The sequence below is a fragment of the Ictidomys tridecemlineatus genome, chromosome 10 (genome assembly GCF_052094955.1).
Source record: "Ictidomys tridecemlineatus isolate mIctTri1 chromosome 10, mIctTri1.hap1, whole genome shotgun sequence".
In the NCBI taxonomy this organism is placed as follows: domain Eukaryota; kingdom Metazoa; phylum Chordata; class Mammalia; order Rodentia; family Sciuridae; genus Ictidomys; species Ictidomys tridecemlineatus.
The window spans coordinates 116,446,111-116,464,447 of record NC_135486.1 but is presented as its reverse complement, the minus strand read 5'-3'; the positions used below and the strand labels follow the sequence as shown (position 1 = coordinate 116,464,447).

Sequence of the window (18,337 nt, the reverse complement as noted above, 5' to 3'; positions counted from 1 at the left end):
AAGCATGGGGCTCCTCAACACCGCTGTGCACACCCACCAGGAGGGCAGGTGAGGGGCCTCTGGGCCCTGAGTGACCTGTTCCCTTCCCTCCGGGACACACCAGCCTGGCTGCATCCCCCCAGCCGAGGTGTTCCCATGACTCCCGTGTCCCCCTTCCGTGGGTCCCTGACTGGGGACTGTACCCTGCTTCACCTTCTGAGCACAGAAGCCCGGAGTCCACCTGCCTGGGCCAGGGGCCTTCAGGCACGCTGTCCCCTGCCATTGTCCCGCAGCTCCAAGAAGATGTCCCCAATCCATGGACCTCACGGGTCCCCAGGACCTCTGTGCCATGACTCTGTGTGGCAGGTCTGTGTCCTGTAAGGATGGGGGACGACGCAGCAGGCAGGGACACTAGAGTGCAGCGGCCACCTGCCTGGTGTCACTTGCCTGATCAGAGCACCCTTGGGATGGGGACAGGGAGGGGTTCAGTCTGTGTTCCCTCTGAACGAGGTGCCACCAGGAAGACTCTGCCAAGCCCCATCCTTCCCAGCCTGTCCCCAGGTTCCACGCAGCCCCCAAGCCCCCTGGGCGGAGCTTGGGGCCTGGAATCTCCTCCCTGAGTCCTCCCCTCCCCCTCCCCTCCCCCTCCCTTCCCCATTCCCCCCTCCCTCCCTCTCCCCCTCCCCCTCCTCTGCCCTGGGTGCTGCCCATGGAGCCCAGGTCCTCACACTAGCCAAGAGCTCCACAGCCAGCCCCGTCCCCAGTCCTTCCCAGGTCCTCTGTCTGCCCACAGGGCTTCCCTTCAGGTGGTGACTCACGGGTCTCTGCACCATGATGGGGCTGTCCCCCGCACGGGCTCTCTCCAGACTGGACCCTGGGTTTCCCCTCCTTAGGTGGGAATGACCACAGGGGACAGGAGCCACCGCGGGCTGGGGAGTGTCAGTGACTTTCCTTTCCCTCTTTGGGCTTTCTGTGTCTTTTTCTGCGGGAAGCACATCATGGAGAGGTCAAACATGGACACAGGCCAGCCACGGCTCCAGGCAGGGGTGACAGGGACCCTCTCTGGCACACTCGGTGCCCCCGGGACCCTGACATGGGGGGGCAGGATTTCTCCCAGGAGGGCTCATAGCTTCCAACCGTCACGTCCTGAGCGGGACAGAGCAGCCCCAGGCACCACCTGCATTCGGGAGTGACACGTTGGTGGCTGTCTGGGCGCAGGGCCCCAGGTCATGGCCTCACGGTGTTCTCCAGTCACGCCAGGCGCTTCCACGGCGAAACACGGCCCCATTATCAGCACCTCCCTTGGACATCGCCTTTGTACCACAGGTGACAGGCATGGCCACGTGAGGCCGGGATCTCACTGTGCTGCCCAGGCTGGCCTTGAACCCCTGGCCTCAAGCGATCCTCCTGCCTCAGCCTCCCGAAAGGCCAGGATGGTGGGCCCTCGATCTGCTCCTGGCTGCGTATTGAGTTTAAAACCCAGCACACGGACAGGCCTTGGATCCCGGAGCTTTATTCCCGGAGGGAAAGTCAAGGTCCCAGAATACCTGTAGGCTGGCCACCCTGGGCCTGACACAGTGAGGACCACGAGTCCCTTCGTGTCACAGAGGGGAGCATCAATCCCAAGGGCACATCGACCTGACGCAGGAGCAGGACGGGGGCTCTGTGCGCCCCTGGGGCCTCCTCTCCCAGGACAAGCCCCCCCACCCCTTGCTAGGACGCTGGGTGACTTTTATTATTATTTTTTTAACTGTCCAGCGGGACCTTTTGCTGGTTATTTAATGACAGCTTCCCAGGAAGCCAGCGAGGCCCTGGGTTGTGTGACCCTGGAGGTCTGCGGCCTGGGCAGGGGAGGACGGGCCTCTTCCAGGGGTCCTGTCCTGTCCCTTACAGGCCAAGCCAGAGTCAGGGGCTGGGGCCAGATGACCTCCTGTGACCTGCGTGGCCCGGCCCTCCCTGCTCCCTTCCTCCTGGGTCTCCCGAGCCCCAGCGGGCGGATGGGCGAGCCGGGCTCTTCATTTGATGACTACCTTTCAACTCAAGTTATGGTTTTATAAATAATATATACGGCGAGTCGGCGCTGGGGAAGGACGCTCATTCCTCTCTGAAATATTTATGGCCCGAGTGGCTGCTTCCTTTTTCATTGGAGTCATTTTTTAGCACAGCGTGGCGGAGAGTGGGACAGCCTGGGGCACCTGGGGAGGCGGCCTGCAGACAGCGCCCGGCTCATCCATCCTGCAGCCCAGGGGAGATGGGGACCACCCCAGGCCCAGACCCCTAAATTATCTCTGGGAAGGCCCTGCCCGGGTGACAAGAATCAGCGCCACAGCCCTGGCTGTCCCAGGCTGTGGCTTGAATGATAACAGGAGGACCCTGCGCCAGATGGGACCTGCCCCCCCTGAGCTCTCCCAAAAGGTGGATGTTGGAAACCTCCTTTTCCAGATGGGGACACTGAGGTTCAGAGAGGTTAAGGAATTTCTCCAGGTCACACCGTAACCCAGCCACGATGCCTGGATTTTTTTTTATATATTAATTTTTTAAAAAGTTTGTTCGAAGGCCTGGATTTTCACAGGAAGGCCTGGCTGAGTGCTGTCTCTCTCTTTCCTGCCATGTCACGCTGCGAGTCAGCGGGGCCCAGCCCTGGACGACAGTGGGGAACCCAGGGATGGATTCCAGGTCAGCAGCTTTGACGGTGGCATCGGCCTGATTGCCAGGATTTGCATTTCCGAGGACTTGAGTCATGGAATCAAAAGCCACAAGGAACCGGGGGCAGCCAGGGAAGGAGAAGCCGAGCCCGGTCTGTGTGCTGCACGTCAAGGAGCATTCTACTGTGAAATCAATCAACTAACTAATAAAAACACCCACAAGGAGCGGCTGGACCTGGCCCCTGGTGCTACCTGCTGTGGGTGAGTCTGCATTGGTTGGAATTGGAGGTGCTGGGAGGCGTTGCTACGAGAGGGGACGAGGTCGTGGAGAGGGGTTGATGCCTTTCTCCTGGGACCCGGTTCATTCTCCCTGCCGTGGGTGTGTTCTCACAAGAACTGTTGTTACAAAGAGGCCTCCTCTGGCCTGGGTCTCTTCTGCATGCCCTGCTTGTCCCTCAACATTTCCCCGTGTTACACACAAGACTCTCCCCAGAAGCTGAGAGGATGGACTTCCCGGCCTCCAGAACCGTGAGCCAGAACAAATCTTTATTCTTTCCAAGCGATCCAGTCTCAGGTATGTTGTTATAGCATCAGAAAACAGACTAAGACACTAGGGCAACGGAGGCATCCCTGGATGAGCCCAAGCAGGTTCAGAGGGAAACCAAACTGAGGAATGGCAGTGCTGGAAGTCCCCGTAGGATTATCTCGCCAGACCTCCAGGGCCACAGGTGTGAGATCAAGACTGCAGAGGGGTAAGGACTTGCTCAGGAGGGTGGAGGCCGTCTGAGCGTGGTCATCTGGCTGACCTCCTCTCCCTTTCCATAGTCCTCCTTCCTTTTGGGAGGCCATTGAGCCTCGAGGGAGGAAGATGTCGCTCAGAGTCACGGGGAGGATGGACGTGGAGCTCTGGCCGTCCTTGGTCTGCCTGTCAATCACGGGGTTAGCTGTGCCCGAGGAACAAGGCACAAGTCTTTCTGAACTAGCTGGGCCGTGGTCAGCACCATGCAGATATCTAAGCAATGACCTGGGTGGACGTGTGAGGACAGGAGAAGCTGCCCCCTGCAGGGCCATGTCCTGCAGGTAAGAGGACTTGTGTTCCTGAGAGCTGGGGACTCTGGGTAGCCCAAGGGCAGGGCTGAGTCATCACTGTGACAGAAGATTATTGTGAAATCCACGAGTGGCAGGTCCTGAAGGAGCCCTGAGCCAGAGGGATGGTCGCTGTCCTGGCCCAGCTGCTTCTGGCCCAGCTGCCTCTGGCCTGTGCCCTCATCCTGCCACTGACATAGAGGCCCCCATGGTGGCAGATGTTCTGAGCAGAGTTTGAGCCTGCATTGTTCCTTTGTGCGTCCCCCTCTGGAAAGAACCAACCGGATCATCCTTAGCCTTAGAGGGTGCGGTGTGGCTGATCTCAGTGCCCATGCTCACCCGCCCCCCCACACCCCAGCTGGGTGCATTCCTGCAGTGCACAGACCGCACAACTGTACGTGGCTGCTACAAGTGGAGGCTTGCCCCTGCGGCATTAAAGCAGCCTAATCATTTCTGCCTTCCTGAAGCTAGACATTCATGGGCTCAGAGTCTGCCTCACAAAAAGAATTTTTGATATCTCTTCAGGCAAACAGTTGGAGGATTCTTGGACTTTGGGTGTCTTTTCGTGAGACAAGCTAGTGACATTGGACTCTGAGAATGAAGGGCTTGAATTTCACTCACCTGCATAAGACCTCCAGTCTGTAGCAAATTCACTGAGGCCTGGGAGGAGGAGTCAAGAGAGCTCAGTGGACCCCAAGCACTAGCACTTCCAGAGGCCGGGAGCCAGTTGACTTTGGCTGGCCAGGTGGGGGCCCCCCAGCCGGCAGCCCCTGGGGGGTGATCTGGGGAGCTGCCAGGTCTGGGATGGGTCACTCATGTCAGCTCAGGGTTTGGCCTTTGGAGGTCTGGTTGCTCCAGGGTGGACTGAGTCCTGGCTCATGGCTGAGGCTAGCCCACCTCCCAGGTGCCTGGCCAGCTGCCTGGCCAGCCTGCTGCAGACCAGGGCTGGGCTTGGGGTGGCCAGGAGAAACTGCCCGCGGCTCCCTTCCGGCTTTTGAGACCTTTCTCAATGATTTTGAACAAAACCGTACAGAGGCCAAAAGATTAATTGCTGCTCTTGTGTTTGGGACCACGGAACCGTCGGTGCGGGCTGGGGCTGGGCCCAGGGGTACCGGGTGTGCCTGGTGTGTGAGGCCCTGGCTTCCAGCCCCGTCCCTGCAAAAGTAAAAATAAGTGTTGGTGGAATTAAAACGCCATGGGCCATCTGCATTATCTGTGGACCTGATGTCCCCCCTGCCCCTGCACACACAGGAGCCCAGGGGGACCCATGTCCTGTCCATGCCGGGGAGAGCTTGGGGACTGTCCTTGAGCCCTCAGATGGTTTGTGGGGGGAAACCACGCAGCATAGGCCACAAAAGGTCACTGGTGGAACCGCAGCCAGGGCGACCGTGCCAGGCAGACAGGCCCCTCGCAGGGCTGGGGGACCTGGTAAGTCGAGGTGCTGGGCCTGCGGGAGGCTGCTGGGTGGCCTTGGGCACCTCTGGGTGGTGAATCCTTCATCTGGGCTCTCGGGGTGCCTCCAACACAGCCCGTCTTCAGGAGGCGCCTGCGGGCTGGTGACCAGGGTACAGCTCAGCAGGTTCCTGGTGAGGGAAGGCCACCCAGGGTGGTAAGCTGGACCAGGGCGGGGTGCTGGCTGGGGGCGCTGGCAGGAGCCCAGGCTCAGGGGCGCTCTGCCCACTAGCAGATGCCTCCCGGGGTGGCTGCCTGGGGCCCAGCCAGGACAACAGCCAGAGAGGCCAGGAGGGCCCAGGTCCACTGTGTCCGGTCCCACCCTGGAGGCCGGGGGGGGGGGGCTCTCAGGCCTGCCCCTCACAGCCAGCCCTGCACCTGGGGTCAAAAACCATCTTCCTTTGGGGCGCGGTGAGCACACCTGGGATCCCAGAGGCTCGGGAGGCTGAGGCAGGAGGATGGCGAGTTCAAAGCCAGCCTCAGAAATGGCAAGGCCCTAAGCCACTTAGTGAGACACTGACTCTAAATAAAATACACAATAGGGCTGGGGGTGTGCTCAGTGGTTCAGGGCCCGAGTTCAATCCCTGGAAAATCCCCCTCCAAAAAGCCGTCCTCCCATCGGGGCTCCCCTGGTGCCAGGACTCAGCTTCATCTCTAACCCCTGCTCATACCCCACACACCTCCCTGCCTTGGCACTTATGCCATGTGACCTACCACGTGGTGGCAGGTGCCAGGGGCTGCAAATTCGACCGTGGTCCCATGAGACGGCAACAGGGCACTCCATGATGACTCTCCATGATGCAGTGACAAGACCCCTGGTGACATCTTTCTCAGGGTGTCCTGTTGTGCAGCGATGGCCTTTAACTTGCATTCATTGTGCCTTGTCCCCAGCACGGAGGCTCCAAGAGGGCATGAACTTTGTCCATCTTGGTCACCAAGGCATCTGTAGCACTTGGTGACAGGCGCTGCTCGGTACGTACCTGCTGGGCACGTGGACGTCAGCAGGCCTTTGTGATCACGATCCGGGGTTCTGGGCGTGACAGGGCTGGTCGGTTTCCTGACAGAGCCACGGGTGGCAAAGGAATCTTCTAGAAGCCAACAGAGGGACAGAGACTGCTGTGAGCTGAGGATCAGGTGAGGAGCAGGTGTGGCCTGGGCTCGGCTGTGGACCCTCCTGTTGTGCAACCCAGGGACGTGTGTGGCATGTCCATTCGGGCCCTTTGCAGAACAGGGCTGCCACCGCTGACCTTGACCCAGGCCGCAGCTGCTCCCTGCAGGGCCGACTGAGGGTCTCTGCCACTTGTTCAGAGAGTCTTTGCTTCCAGAGCTGATGGACAGGGAGCTGGGGGTGCCAGCCAGCTGGGCCACACCAGGGGGTAGGATGGGGGCAGGGGCGGAGCTGGGCAGCTACAAGACCTCAGCCGACCCTGGGAACCCCAGGACTGGGCCTGGCCTCTGCTCCTCCAGCAGAGGACAATGACTGGCCACCTTCCCAGCAGCTGGGAGGACGACCCTTCAGAACTTAAGGGGACTTTGGGCCAAGGGGCCTGGGGTCCGCTCTGGCACCTTCAACCGCCATGACCTTCCAATCTTTCCTCTTGACTCACTTGTGGGCATCCAGGGGCCCCGGGCCTCCCCTGGCCTGGCTGGCTGTGTTGGTCAGTTTTCCTCCACTGTGACAAGATATGCCTGAGGCAGTCAGCTGACAGAGGAAAGACTTGCCTTCCCTCAGGTCTCAGTCCATGGTCATGTGACTTGTTTGGGGGCCGTGGGGAGGCCGACTGTTGTGGGGAGCACAGGGTGGAAGAGGCTGCACATCTCACAGGGACAGGAAGCAGAGAGCGCCAGGGAGGGGCCTGTGGGGACACGCCCCCTGCGAGGACACGCCCCATGAGGGCACGCCCCTGTGAGGACACGCCCCCGTGAGGGCACGCCCCTGTGAGGGCACGCCCCCAATGCCTAACTTCCTCCCTGAGGCTCCGCCTCTTACGGGCTCCGTGTCCTCCAGGTAGCGCTAATCTGGGGATCAGGCCTTTAGCTCTGGAGGATGACCCAGACCCAAAGGGAGAGAAGCAGAGGCTGGGCCGAGTGAGAGCCCTGCTGGGAAGGAAGAGAAGGACATGAGGCTGGGAACAGGGAGATGAAAAATGTGGGAAGGCCAAGAAAAACCGTTATTTATATAATGAAAAGGCACTAATTATGATAATAAGAAAATCCAACTAAGAAAATGAAATGGTCAGCGGGCAGGAAGGACAGCGGTCTGCACTCCATGCCTCTTAGCTCTGCTGCCAGCTGCTTTGTGGCCTTGGGGAATTTACCTCCCTCTCTGATCCTCGACTTCTTCACCTGAACAATAGGGGCTCAGGGTTGTGGGGAGCATCAGGGGAGATGTGGATGCCCAAGGTGGCAGGAGGCCTCTGTGGATCTCGGGGGCTTTCGTGGATCCACGGTGCTCAGGGACCAGCATCTCCCAGGCCGTGTGGCCAGGGGTTGTACTGAGGAGTCTGCCTCCTTCCTCGGCCTCCCACTCTGGGGCATGGCCAGAGAGTGCTGGGTGGCCTCAGGTTGGGGGGCCCTGGTCCTCATCACTGCACTCTTGCAGCTCCTGGGGACTGAAGGTGAGCAGGTGGATGTGCCACCCAGAGCTGCGCCAAGGCAGAGCCGGGAACCCAACCCCGGTCCCCGCAGGGCCAGCCCAGCCGCCTCGGGTGAGGCAAAAACAGCAATTAGAGCCGTGTTATTAGAGGCTGCAGGGTCTTAATTAACAACGGGACTGCCCGGTGGCGCCCGGCGAGGGGAGGGATGATGATGGATCGTGGGAGGGCGGAGGGGACACGGGATGGGGGTGGGCGCGTGTGCTGGTGAGACCCTCCCCCAGGTGCTGGCGGGGCCTGGGGCTGCTGAGGCATGAGTTTGGAGGGGGTGCCCATGGGCAGGGCCTGGGGGGACCCCTGCCACAACCCCAGTAGGAAGGAGGCCCTACAGTTTGACCGGGACTGTCCCCCAGAGGCTCATGTTGAAGGCTTGGTCCCTGGTGCAGAAAGGTCCAGAGGGGGACTTTAGGAAGGGACTAGACCACCCACCTCCTCAGGGGACTCAGCCGTGGAGGGACCCAGTGGGCGGGCTGGAAACTCAACCTTGTTGAAGGGAGCAGGCCATGGGGGGGGGTCCCTTGGGGACCATATCTTGTCCTCCTCTGTCCTTTTGCTTCCCGGCTGCCCCAGGTGGACAGCCCTTCCCTGCCTCGCCCTCCCGCCTCCATGGTTCTGCCTTACCTTGGGCCCAGAGCCGTGGGGCTGGCCGCCGTGGACTGAAGCCCTTAATGGAATCTGTGAATCAGGATGAATCTTTGCTCCTCTAAGTTGATTTTCTGGGGTGTTTTGTCACAGTGACAGAAGGTGACAGACACAGAGGCTGTGATCCCCACTGGGGTCTCTAGTCTGCGGTCTTGGGGTTGGACAGCAGATGTCTGGGCGTTTCCCAGAGGTGAGTCCTGTGTCCCGGAGACTCTGACCCTGTTCCAGTTGCCAGACGTGTGAACCTGAGGCCACTGGCTTTCAAACCTCTGCCCGACTTCAAAGGGCATCTCTCCAGGCAGAGGAGCAGCTCAACATGAGCGCCATCGGGGCCAAGCGGGTCCCCGGCCCCGCCTCCTGAGCCTCTGAGGTTGGACAGTTTTGTCTAGGCTTCTGTCACCTCCTCCTTCTTCTCCATGCAGTGCCCAGCGGTCAGGGGGCCTGAGGCCCTCGGGAGTGGAGCAGGCAGGACAGGTGCTGGACTCCTGAGGCCTAAGAAGGTGTTTGTGGACGAAGGACAGACGGAAGCAGAGCTTCTAGGCTTCACGTGCCCCTGGGTCCTTGGCTGTGGGAGGGGTGTTGGGCGGGACTTGGAGGGTCCCCTGGACAGGCAGTGTCAACATCTCTCCCAGCCGTCACCCTATGGAATGTTCTGGAACTCCACTTGCTCCTCAAAGGAGCTCCAGAGTCAGATAGTTCAACCTCATGCAAAGTCTCCAAGGAAGACAGGAGAGGGGACCATGAAACTGATTTTATAAATAGAGTCTTTGGGCTTTAATTCCAAAGCCCCAAACAGAACATTGCAGACTGTATGAACATCGATATAAAAGTTCTAGGTGAATTATCAATAAGTTGAACTTAAGTATGCAAAAATATCCCTGCACCCTGGCCAGTTTAGTTATTGGGTTAATATTACATACATTGAAAATTGATCAAAAGATTAGAGAAAACACATCTCACTAGGTAGAGAAAAAGTTGGTAAAATTTAACAAGATTCGCAGTAAACGAGGAATACAAGAAAACTGTCTCCACTTGCTAGACAGCATCTATGAAAAAAAATCTTCTTTTCCTTGGGTTACTAGGGATTGAACCTAGGGACGCTTTACCAGTTAGCTACACTCCCAGCCCTTTTTATTTTTTATTTTGAGACAGGATCTCACTAAGTTGCTGAGGCCATCCTCCTGCCTCAAATCCCCGGGACTAGATGGGATTATAGGCGGGTGCCACCATGTCTTACTAAAAAGATATTTTTTAAAAAATCAAGCATCACAATAAATGGTCAAATGCTGATCTTTTTACTAAATGAGATAAGGGCATTTTCTATTAGTGAGCCTCAGGCTGGGATGTCTAGCCAGTGCAGTTCAACAAGAAAAATAAATAAAAAGCATAAAGAAAGAAACGGACCTTATTATTTATTTATTTTAAAATATTTATTTATTGATTTATTTTAGTTTTTGGCGGACACAACATCTTTGTTTGTATGTGGTGCTGAGAATCAAACCCGGGCCGCACGCATGCCAGGTGAGCGCACTACCGCTTGAGCCATCTCCCCAGCCCCCTTATTATTTATTGACAATATGGTTGTATAGAAAAAAATTTAAAAACTCCATCTATAAATTATTAGAATTTATTAAAACAAAAACTTTGTAAGAATTGCTGGATAAAAATACTAACGTTCGAAAATAAAGTCCCTAAATTTTGACAGTAAATTTAGACGAAGGGTAACATGGGTCTTTCAACTTTTCAACTACCTTTTTTTTTTAAAAAAAAAAAAATTTTGTTTTAGTTGTGGTTGGACACAATCCCTGTATTTTATTTTTTATGTGGGGCTGAGGATCGAACCCAGGGCCCCGCATGTGCTAGGCAAGCGCTCTACCTCTGAGCCACAACCCCAGCCCCTCAGTTATCTTAACACTTTCAAAATATCACTTGGGGAAATGCCTAAATGACAAGACTATCTATAAACCAGCGAAAATCTTTTAGAAAAACATAGTTTTTAGAAGGTAGGATTTATAACAACCTACAAATACCCAGAGGAAAGCCCTTTCTGAATACACCAATAAGGAAATATACTATGTTCATGGAGAGGGAGAGTCGATATTGTGGCGATGTCCGTTCTCTCCCAGTCATAGCTTTAGCACAGTTCTAGTTGAAATCTCAACAGTTTTTCATGGAAACCTGCCTAACTTTTATACGGAAGAACAAAGGGCAACATATAACCAGATTTGGGCCATAGTCGTTAGGATAGGGGAAGACCGGTACAGGGCTGGACAAACGCTTCAGCAAAGAAGAGCAGGAGGCCCAGAAACCAGTCCCCCTTGAACATGAAACAACCTGACAGGGCAGACGTTACAGATCAGTGAGAAAAGGATGAACTCGCCAACACAGGGGCCTGGAAAAGTAAAATTAGATCCCTACACACCCTAATAATAAATAAATTCCAGCTTGATTAAACGCACACACAAACGTAGAAAGGTAAAGTTCAAACTATGAAATGGACCCCATAGAACTCACACCCCACCCCCATCACAAATCATCAAGAAGAGCGTTCAGATGTTCAGCTGCACCTTTCAGAGTGTCTGTCCAACAGTGGACGTTGGACAAAGCCAGAGGACAAGCCCCCAACAGGAGAAGGAATTTGCAGCAGCTATGTTGGACAAAAGATTGGTACCTGGAAGTAAAACACATTTCTATAAATCTTAAAAAAAAAAAAAAAAAGATATTGTAAACTCAGGAAAATGGGCAAAAGACCTGAACAGGCATCGAGGGAAGAGAAACAGCTCATAAATCTGACCAAATAAATTCCCAGCCAAGGAGTGAAGAAATGCAAGTTAAAACCACAAAGAGATATGATTTCTGATCCACCAAATCAGCCCAAATGAAGAACTGGCCAATAGCAGTTCTTTCTCTTGGTACCAGGGATTGAACTCAGGGGCACTCAGCCACTGAGCCCCATCCCCAGCCCTATTTTGTATTTTATTTAGAAGCAGGGTCTCACTGAGTTGCTTAGCGCCTCACTTGTGCTGAGGCTGGCTTTGAACAAGATCCTCCTGCCTCAGCCTCCGGAGCTGCTGGGATTACAGACATGCACCACCTCGCCCAGCCAGCTTCAATGGAGTTCTTGTCTGGAGTGAGCTACAGGGAGCCTCCTCAGCCCATGCAAGGCCCCAGGTTTGATCCCCAACACAACAAAAGGAAAAAAACAAATAAGAATGTGGAAGAAGGGGAGGTTGTGTCCCCTACTCCTGGGGACAGGGGCAGCCCATCTAGGATGGCAAGCCGCTGGAACACAGGTGACCCTGGAACTGGGGGTCCTGGTCCTGCTTGTGTACCTTGGAGTCATTCTCACACAGTGAGACATGGGCAATGGCTTCAACCCCAAAATACCCCCCAGTGCTAAAGTGAGCAAACCCCCAAGAAGTAAAATAAACAAATAAAAGAAGAAAATAAATTTGGTGTACACGTGGGATGGAATGCTAAACAGAGTAAAAGCAAATTAAAAATGGCAGTGTTGATGAACCTCAATGTCTAGAGAAGGAGGAAAAATCACAGACATGAAGGCGTTGGCATCAAGGTTGCAGAGACACAAAGCTGTGAGGTGGAGACTTGTCTTGGCAGCAGAAACTCTTCTGTGGATCCGTATTAGTCTGTTTTCTGTTGCTATAACAAAATACCAGAGGTTGGGTAACGTATAAAGAAAAGAGGTTTGTTTATAGTTTTGGGTGGCTTCAAAGCCAGGGAATAATTACCCTGAAATTTGGGACAGTGGCTGCCAACAGGAATGTACAGGGTACTTCTAAACACCTAGTATTCTGGACCTGTGAGTATCCAGTTCATCATCATCGCATAGACGGTCTCTGGGCATTGGGCACTCTGGACACCTCTGGCACATGTCACAATAAACATCCTTTCGCCCAAAGCCTCAGACATGGAAGCTGCCTGTGGTCATGACCCTGATCTGGCTGGGAAGGGGTGGCCTGGCTCATGGGAACGGAGAGCTCATTTCTACACAGATCATCAGGACGGCACGGAGACCGGCCTGGCTCATTAGTGGGAGAGACAAATGGGTCCTGTTGGACTTGGTATTTTTTCCAGATGGCATTTATTACAGGAGACGGTCACTGTCTCTGTCTGCTGAGACAAATTCCCCACAAACAAGGGTGTGTTGCCGTTGGAGGCCCCTCAGTCTGCCGCAACCCACTGTGGCATGTCCCTCTTGGCCCTGGGCCCCTGTGTCTCGTTCCTTCCTCCCGTGGATCTTCATCCCCTTTTCTCTGACTCCTGGGCTCGGAGGAGATCTTCATCCCAAGCCTGACTCCTGCCAAGCCCCTCCCCTCGACTTACACACCTCCCCGCACAGCGGGCTCACTCCCCGGGGTGAGCATCCTGATTTGAGCCCAGTGATTCCCAGCAGCATGCCGTGCCTCCTCTCCCTTGGCTATTCTACAGATATCTGCAAACGAGTGCTGGGTCCCCTGTCCCCTGTTTTGCCTCCACCCCTAAGTCCTCTTCTTCCAGGAAAATTGCTTTAGTTTCTCTGCTCGTTCCTCACACCACATCTGCTGATCTCTCTGAAGCCAGCTCCATTCCCTCCTGTGCACATGTGGGACTTTATGAGGGCCAGGGGGAGGTATGTGTCAGAATTTGGGTGTGCTTAGACAAAAGGTGGGGAGGACCAATATGGGGAGACGGACCTAGGGGTCTGGGAGCTTGTCGCAATGGACCAGATACAGAAACTGGCCTTCTGGAGCTGTGAGGTGGAGACCTGTCTTGGCAGCACAAACTCCTCTGTGGATCTGTGTTCGTCTGTTTTCTGTTGCTATAACAAAATACCAGAGGTTGGATAATGCATAAAGAAAAGAGGTTTGTTTATACTTTTAAAGGCTGAGAGCCCAAGATTGGGTAGCTTCTTTGGTTTAGACTCTGGAGAGAGCCCTGTAGCTTCATGACAACATGGCAGAGATCATCATGGTGGGAGTAGGTGTGAGAGAGAGGAGGACACAGAGTCACAGAGTGAGACAGGAAGCCAGAGAAATTCAGAGGCTAGGAGTGCTCTTTGTGTAACAACCCATTCTTGGGGGAACTAATGGGTTCTTAAGAACAGTATTAATCCCTTCTGAGGGAAGCACCCCCAGTGACCTGTCCTCCTTCACTTGGCCAGCTTCTTACAAGTTCCGGCTCAGCACTGCTGGGGACCAAACATGAGCCTCCAAGGGACACTCTTAACTGAATCCAAATCAAGGCAGGATCCTTGGAGGCCCCCTCACCCCTCGTTCAGGGAGGACATCAGCCTTACATTCCCAGGCTTCCTCTCGCTCCCCCAACCCGATGGCCCTGGACACTTACTTGTGGGTCACCCATTCCACACAGCCTGGCCAGTGACTTCCTCTCCCGGCTCTCTGCCACTCCCTTAACTATCACACCTTGGTTTTATCGTCAACCACAGCTTGATTCCCCCAATTTAAAAACCTTTTAAGCAAAAATAAAATTTAAATCACTCAATCAATGATCTTGGATGGTGCCGCAGCACATGCCTGCAATCCCAGGGGCTCGGGAGGCTGAGGCAGGAGGATCTAAGCCAGCCTCGGTAACTTAGTGAGGCCCTGAGCCACTCAGTGAGACCCTGAAATAAATACAAAATAGAGCTGGGGATGTGGCTCGGTGGTGAAGCGGGGTTCAATCCCCGGTACCAAATAAATAACTAACACAGTGCAGAGGAGCTCAGGACGTGAGCATCTGTGGGGGCCAGTTCCACTTCTCCTGCCCACACCTCCAGGCTGCAGAGACCCGCCTGTCACTCTCTGTCTCTCAGGAACCTGCTCACGTGGCTCGTATCAGTGTGTTGAGTTGCATCTGTAAGACCCTGGGATCCGGGAGATCCAGGGGCTGGGGTAGGGGGGACCCCTGTAGGAGTGCCACCCAGCTCCTGCCCCCTCTGGGCCCAGATGCTGTAACTTCTGGGGCTACCACCTCCGAGTCTGGACACTGCCCTGTAGACACTTGTAGAAGGAACGAGGCCCCGGGCACAGTCTCCTTCTTCATCTCCTGACCTTGGTTTCAAGTTCAAGAGGAGTGCGTGCATCTGATTGGCCGAGTGGGGTGCATTTGGCATCTCTGGGGGGAGGGAGGATTCTGGCCAAAGGAGAGGGACCCAGAGGCCAAGTGGCCCATATGCGTGACAAATATCAGCTCCTGGGTATTTCCCCATTTGTCCTCTCCGGGGACTTTGAGAGCTGAAGATGGGCATCCTCGTCCCTCCTGCAGCCTGGCCCTCCCTCCATCCTTATTGACTCTGTGAGGGCGTTAATGGGTTCGATTATTGACAACCTGCTGCACCCCAGGCCGGTATTTAGCGGCTCTGTCCCTCGGCTTTCCTCCCTCCATCTGTCATTCCTATTTATTTTTACTGTTGTGGTTGGAAACATTTGCATGCTTTAACCTTAATTAAGTCTTCTTCCTTTGCTTTACTGCGGGCTGATTAGGAAAGTTGAAAATAAACAAACAGAGCTTCGTTGTCAGTGCTGTGGGACTTCTGCTCAGGGGAGCTTGGCGGTGGTCTCCCCGTGCTTCTTTCTTTAGATCCAGATTTTATTTCTAAATCCCCGTTCTTTGGCTCAGATCTATGGCACCTTACGATGTTTGCATAATCAGGTCCGCGGGCCCCCACCCTGCCGGGGCTCTTCTCACCAGCACTCACCCCTCACCTGCCCACTTGGTGGATCCAGACCCTGTCATCCGGGGACTTCTGTTTGCTCCTTCTCAGGCTGCACCTCATTTCTTGGTTTATTTCCTTTTTTCCCTTCACCTGGGAGGAACCGACTGGGGATGCCCGAGGTAGCACTCTGCCTATCCCTTGGTCCTGGGGGTGCTGGCTAGTTTGGCTGGGTATAGAATTCTAGGTCAAGGTCAAGGATGATTCCTGCTCGGAGCCTGGAGGGCATCCTGCTGCAGGACTTCTATGGCTTGTCCCCTAGGGGGGCCGTCTCCAGGGCTCTGCCCTTCAGAGCTTGCCAAACACCCCATCCATCTCCCCGGCCTTCGGGTACCTCCTTTCCAGTGACAGAGTCAGGGGCCATTAAAGAACGTGCTGGGTCTTTCACGCCTGGACGAAGAATTCTCTCCCTTCTCTTTGTTAGTCCCCGGTCCCCCAGGTGGGTGGCTGCCTCTCCCACGTGCCCCCAGCATGCCACACCCAGGCTTGGCAATGCCCAACTCTCTGCTGCTCTGGCTGGAGCCACTAGCCGGGGCGGTGGCCCAAGGACAGACATCCTGAGTCCCGCTGAAGGGACAAGGGGCTGGCTCAGGGCATCCGGGGCTCACAGGGAGAGAGGGCGGGTGGCTTGGTTGGGGGTAGGGATGACACAGGCATCCCCGAGTGTCCCTCTGCCTCTGCCTCTCTGGTGGCCCTCTGACCCTTCAGCCACCCCCTTCTACAGCCACCTTCCCTCTCCATCCCCAGCCCAGATTCTTCTGCTCAGACCTGGGTCTGACCTGCAGGGTGTCTCCCTGGGGAGATGGAGAGGTCCAACGGGGGTGAAGCCGGCTCCATCCCAGTTTTCCTTTGGGGTCAGCTGTTCTGACTGGGACAGTGTCCCACCAGGGGCACTTTGGGGGAAACAGGAGTTGAGGTGCCAGCAGCTCAGTCCCTCAGGGTGGGTAGGAGGCCTGCAGGGGACCTTCAGTCCCTGCCCTTCCCAAGAGCGGAGCCTCTGGCCGATTCCTCTCCTGGCCATTAGCTTGGCTGACCTTGAACCTGGTACATGGGAACCGCAGAGTAGGCACCCCTCCCTCGGCACCCCTCCCTCGGCTGTCTGGCCACCTTCGCTCACCATGATGACCTTGACCTTCACCGGCATTGCTGCTGGTGCTGCTGACCACTCTTCCTGGTCTGGGTCATGGCAGCCGGGGAGGGTGCAGAGGAGCCCCGAGTCCTGAATCACTGTGTGCCCTGAGGCCGGGGACCCCAGGCTGGGCCCAGGAGGCTGGGCAGGGCTTCCACTCCTAGACCTCCTGAGGCTCTTCTCTCTCCAACCCCTCGCCTGGCTTCTCTGCTTTGCCCAAGCTGTGCGCGGCCTCCTCGAGGTCCCGGAAACGGGCAGAAGACTGCATGGAGGTGACGGTCCAGCCTGGTTCCCCAGGACCGGGACTTGCCATTGTGCACACAGGAGGAGCGGGCTGTGCCCCGTGGCCACGTGAGCAGGAGGGACAGGACAGATGGGACAGGCTGCTGGGAAGGACCTGGGTGGCTGCAGGGGCCCAAGTGTCAGAGCAGCTCGGGCAGCAGCACCTGGGAAAGGCAAGGCTGGGGTCCACCTGGACCTCCTGCTCTAGGTCCATGCTGTTGGGTACCACACTGTCCCGCCTCTACCTAGGGCACCGCCCGGCTCTGCATTGCCTGGAGCTCCCGGGGGTCAGAGCTGAGGAATCAGGTGGAGCCCCCTCCCCAACAGGCAGGGACCTGCCCCTCCCAGCAGCTGTGAGGGTCCAGTGCAGGGACCCAGGCCTGGGCCCCACATGGGTCCTGCCCCAACCTAGATTTAGACAGAGGGACCTGGATCCTGCTGCTTGCCCACCCAACATCTGCTCTCCTCCCACTCACTCCAAACACTCTGCCAGGGGGATGCATCACTGTGGTCTCTGAGTCTTACATGTGACTGAATTCTAGCCTACGGCATGAAAAGGCCTGAGAGCTCTTTCCAGGAGGCACAGAGAGAATCCTTCTGTGCTTGCAACTTTGCCCTCCCCCTTTCTCTTAAGTGCTGCCGAGGAGGTAGACAGAATGGCTGGAGCTGTGGCAGCAGTCTTGAGGCCAGGGGGCTTTGAAGATGGAAGGGAAGTATGAAGGATGATGGGAAGGAGCAGACAGGGGACCTCGAGCTTTGAGAGCACCCTGGACGCTGTGAATCTCCTGTCCCTGCACTGCTAAGCCCCTACTTTGTTCCAGCCACCATCTGGGAGACCTATTCCTCCAAGCCAAACACAATCCCTATTGATCCAATACTTTTTGGAAGACGCGATGGTTGAACTTCACCTTGAAGGACAAACAGGAGCTTTTCACCCACTGCCTCTGGGAATCCCTTCCCCAACACGAGGACGCCAAGGCTCTGGGTGGCCTGGGAGGGACGCGGCCCGGGCTTCCCTGGAACTCCAGGACCCTGGAGAGCCGGGCGCTGCTTCCCGCGAGTGAGCTCCCCCAGCCTTGTTTACAGTTGTTGAACTATTTTCGTCAAATTAATTAAATACATGCTAAATCCTCTCCGACTTGTTGTGCGACAAATTAAAGATGCGAGACGCACACAAAACCTGTTTATTCTGATAGAGACGCACACACCAGCCCCGAGTCCCACGGTCCAGAATGTTCCACCCACCCCCCCCAATGGCTCTGACCCCTCCGCGCCGGGGTCTAGGGAGTCTCTGTGGCTCCGAATGATGGGATCTTGGGGCTCAGAGGTTCCCCAGGTCACCTTCAGCACAGAGCCCAGCTGGGGGTGGGGACCGAACATGAAGCGCTTCTTCAGAACCTGCTGCAGGTTAGCAGCTGTCGCAGGGACAAGAGCCAAGGGCGGAGGCCTGAGAAGTAACCGGCCAAGTCCACACAGCCTGAGACGCGGAGGGGCCCGGAGGAGCGCCAACTACGGGGTCTGTCCAGGGGACCACTGGGCACGCAGGATCCTCTTCTAGCTGTGGCCCCCTGTCTCGGGCAGGGCTTTGGTGGAAGCAGCCTCTGCATCCTCTAGGGCTGCTCTGGGAAGGGTGAGTCCTGTTGGCCACCTGAGCAGGGCAGGTCCCCGCGAGACCCCCTTAGCTCATACAGGGGCCCCCTGGGAGAAGGAACCAAGGGTCCCAGGCAGAGAAACCGAGGCACAGAGGACCCTGCAT

At 56.1% G+C, this 18,337-nt stretch overlaps 1 protein-coding gene across 1 annotated transcript in view; it reads left to right on the top strand.

Annotated features, from left to right (window-relative positions):
* Positions 1-2,142: 2,142 nt before the first annotated feature.
* Myl10 (myosin light chain 10) overlaps positions 2,143-18,337 on the top strand; it is a 35,382-nt gene continuing 19,187 nt past the window's right edge. Inside the window, exon 1 of the mRNA XM_040278226.2 lies at positions 2,143-2,885. The gene's annotated coding sequence lies outside the window, so the exon portion shown is untranslated. The remainder of the gene's footprint in view (positions 2,886-18,337) is intronic.